The sequence below is a fragment of the Gavialis gangeticus genome, unplaced genomic scaffold (assembly GCF_001723915.1).
Source record: "Gavialis gangeticus isolate Ggan-Ray unplaced genomic scaffold, GavGan_comp1, whole genome shotgun sequence".
NCBI classification, from domain to species: Eukaryota; Metazoa; Chordata; order Crocodylia; family Gavialidae; genus Gavialis; species Gavialis gangeticus.
This window is the reverse complement of record NW_017729022.1, coordinates 112,024,854-112,028,902: the sequence shown is the minus strand read 5'-3', so window position 1 is coordinate 112,028,902 and position 4,049 is coordinate 112,024,854. Positions and strand designations below refer to the sequence as shown.

Genomic DNA, 4,049 nt, shown 5'->3' with positions numbered 1-4,049 from the left:
TACTTAAAGCAGGACCATCCAACTAGATCGTCCGAGCCAAAGCTTTTTCTAGCTGGGTTTTGAAAACCTCCAAAGATGGAGTTTCCACAGCCACTCTGGGTAACCTGTTACAGTGTTTCACCACACTCCTAGTGAGAAAATTCTTCCTAATACCTAACATAAACTTCTCTTGCTGCAACTTGAGACCATTGCTCCTTGTTTTGTCATCTGCCACCACTGTAAACAGTCTAACTCCATCACCTTTCAAGCCCCCTTCAGGTAGTTGAAGGCTGCTATTAAATCCCCTCTCAGTTTTCTCTTCTGCACACTGAATAAGACCAGTTGCCTCAGCTTCTCCTTAGAAGTCATGTCCCCCAACTCCCCAACCATTTTTATTACAGTCTGCTAGATTCTCTCCAATTTGCCCACATTATTTCTGTAGTGGGGGGCCCAAAACTGGACACAGGACTCCAGATGTGGCCTCACTAATGAAGAATAGAGGGGAACAATCACTTCCCTTGATCTGCTGGCAGAGTTCCTTCCAATGCAGTCCAGTATGCCGTTAGCCTTCTTGGCAACAAGGGCACACTGTTGGCTCATATTCAGCTTACCGTCCATTGTAAATCCCAAGTCCATTTTTGCAGAGTTGCTGCCCAGCCAGTCAGACCCCAGCCTGTACTAGTCTATGGGATTCTTCTATGCTAAGTGCAGGACTCTGTACTTGTCCTTATTGAATCTGAAGAAACATCAGGGATAGGCTTCTTTGGGAAAGGAAAACTCAGGTGTAAAGCATGCTAGAGACAGGGATTTAACCAATGACCTTTGGATTTGAAGACCAACACTCAGGTGAGCCACACTAGCCTGATTAGTTGCCCATTAGTATTCTCTTTGTCCTGATTCAGGAAAGCACTTAAACACATTTAAAGCTAGGCAGAATACAAGGTGAAGTTGTGCCATATGCATGAGTGGAGCCCAACCTTCTAGCCTCACAGGCCAGATGAGTAGCACAGAGTTGGGTCCACCATCCTGGGCCTGCTTGTTGGGTGCAGATCCATGCCAGCCAAACCCCGTGCACCCAAAGTCCAGCTGCAGAGAAACCCCATGCACCAGCCTGACCTAGTGTGTACGGCCATGTTATCTGGCCGAGAAGTTTCCCACAGGTCTAGAAATTTGGCAGTAGGGGAGCAGCAAGTAATGTTGCTGCCACTTTTCACCATCAAATATCCGGCCTGTGGGGAGTCCCAGAGGCCAGATAACATGGCTCCATGGGCTGGATCTGTCCCACAGGCTAGGAGGTAAGCGCCACTCTTACAGACTAACTGAATTAGAGAAGCACAAGCTTTCAGGAGCAACAAGCTTACTTTGTCAGATGCTACGAAAGGAAATACAGAAACCAGGTTATCAAACAGGAGTGTATTAAATACAAAAGACTGGGGAAGTAAGAAGAGGGGCTGAGAAAGGCAGAGGAGGTGGAAGAGAAAAACAAGGCAATGGGTTTATTGCCTTGCTTTTCCTTTTGCTTACAGTGATACATTCCAATTCAAACTGTATTTTAATCAAAGCACTGCAAAATCGCAGAATAAATGTAAACTTGTTATAGTTCTATCACTCCTACTTTTCATCACGTAAGCGAAGTACACTGTTGCAACTAAATTGTTTACGAGAAACAAAAATTGGAAACCAACCCACCTTTTGACTGTGGTTTATAAGCCACAATATTTCCTGACTGCATATGAGAAATAAACACATACCTTTATCTGTTGCTTTTATATGAGGTACATGACCATTACCTCATTACAGGCTGAAAAAAGTCAGGATTTGCTTTAAAAAAAATCAATTTGGAAATGATGAGGGTGTGCTTGAAGAATCCATCTTTATCCAAAATGCTTTATTAAGTAAAGTTATTAAAAATTATAGCAGAAAAACTGTAGTCTTCTGCTGCACATCCGTTATAAAAATTCTTTCCTGTGATTTTACAGAATTGCGTTTCTAAAATTGGAATCAAATAATCCCAGAAGGTACACCACTAAGTGGCATATCAAAAATTGGCAGGCATAGAAGAAAACAAACAAATACTTTATTGCAGTATTTAAATTGCATTCAAATAAAGTCTAGTAGTCATTCTAATATGAATTCAGAAAAAAATAATTAACATAAGGAGGATAGAGCTTAAAATGAAACAAAGCACAACAAAAAAAGTCTGCAAGTTAAGGTGATGGTTATCTCTGAAGATTTATTTGCTTTGCTTGAACATTAATTTAAGAATCTTTTCCAGCCAAATAACACTTTTCCAATGAGACAGCAACATTTTCCCTAAGTATAGTATTTATTAATCGGGGATTCCTTAAAATTCCACCTGTACTTCTGAAACATTGTCATGGGAACGTCATACTTTTCACCACACAGGCCTAGTGGAATTTTTAAAGGTCCAGGTTCAGAAGATATTAGATAAAATTATATTTCAACCTGAAGTATGGTAGAATTAACACTGCATATTAATGAAAAATGTTCATGGAGTAAATAATAGTGTTGTCTTGTTAGATTAAATTCTATTAAAAATAACTGGGATTTTCCCACTGATTTATAAAGAATATTCTTTCCTCCCTCCAGAAAGGACTTCTCTTGAAAATGCCACTGACGCATGTCTGCAAAATGATGGTATTTTATTGTATGTATGCAGGAGTAGAAAAAAGAAGAAAACCCTATAATTACAAATTTATGGCTGTTTTCTCATGTCTCTACACCACATTTGACCATTTTGTTACACGTGCTGGTGCTTGTTTATTGTACATTGTGAGATCTTTCATTGTACTTGTATCTTCAAGCAGTGGGCACTGCAGCAGGGGTTGCATAGTCTGAGGCTCTGCCATAGTCACAGGTGGTTGAACCAATGGTATAACCCCATTTCTTCATTAGTTCCTGGGAGAGTCCAACCCCATGCATAGGCAGTTGAGACATCACCACCTTTGCCATGGTTTGTCAGCTCTTGGTGGCAAGGATTTGGTCACTTGAATGTCCATTTTTTTAGTGGCATGTATTTTCTTCAGGCTCTCATTCCACATCTGTAGTCGTGTCTCCTTGTGTGTTGTTTTGAGAGGTTGGGTGTTGGTAAGGAAGCCTCCTGTGTGACTTCAGTCATTGGTGTGCTGGTTGTACAGCAAGTTTCTCTCATTTTTAGCTTTTCTCAATCATTCTATCCTGCTAGCCAAAGCTCTTCTAATGTCAGGCAAAACAATGCCAGACAGCAGGTACACACTGTTTAGGTTGGTAAGCTTCAGACATTCCGTTATTCGTTGGCAGCTATCATTCAGAATGGGGTCAAAATGCTTAGCATGTATAATTCTCTCCTAGACAAGGCATGCATACTCACTAGAGGAGAAGCTGAGAGTCAGAGCTGTGGTTCAGATGATTGAGGGGCTAGCTCCCCATTTTGAGTTGATGAGCCTATATAAAATGTTGTTACGAGTGCTCACCTTTGCTTTTGTATTCACGATGTGTTTTTTGTTTAAGAGGGTTTGAACGAGGGTAACTTCATGGTAAACTGGGTTTGGACAGCAGTGCAAGTAAGCTTCCATGGGGAAGGTCATTAATCTGTTACCTTCATCTGCTTTGCTTCCCGTCCAGTTTGACAAAAAAGGCTGTTTTTGAGCAGGGTTTGTATCAGCTCTGTAAGGTGTATATTTTTTGTCATTCCCTGGGTCTTGTGGAGGAGTCGTCAGTGGTTAACTGTATTGTAGGCAGCTGTTAGGTTGATGAACACGGCTCTGGTGATATGGCCTTTTTTAAAACTGTGACAGGGGGCATTCCTGGGGATAGATCTCAAGTTAGCCCACCCACCTACCTAGGGCGGTCTGCCCTGACTCTCCTGCCACAACTCGAATGTTACCATGATACACTAAGCGGGAGGCTGACCACATTCATTGCCCTGATGCCAGGGGGCATTATCTACAGATCTGAACCCCTCTTACACCATGGCCCATGTCTCACAGATTTCATAGACATTAGGGCTGGAAGGACCTCGGAAGATCACTGAGCCCAGCCCCCCACCCAAAGGGCAGGAAGTCAGCTGG

At 42.1% G+C, this 4,049-nt stretch overlaps 1 protein-coding gene across 3 annotated transcripts in view; it reads right to left on the bottom strand.

Annotated features, from left to right (window-relative positions):
• Positions 1–4,049, bottom strand: part of CCDC91 (coiled-coil domain containing 91) — a 457,779-nt gene that overhangs the window by 135,058 nt on the left and 318,672 nt on the right. The gene's annotated exons all lie outside the window — the stretch shown is intronic.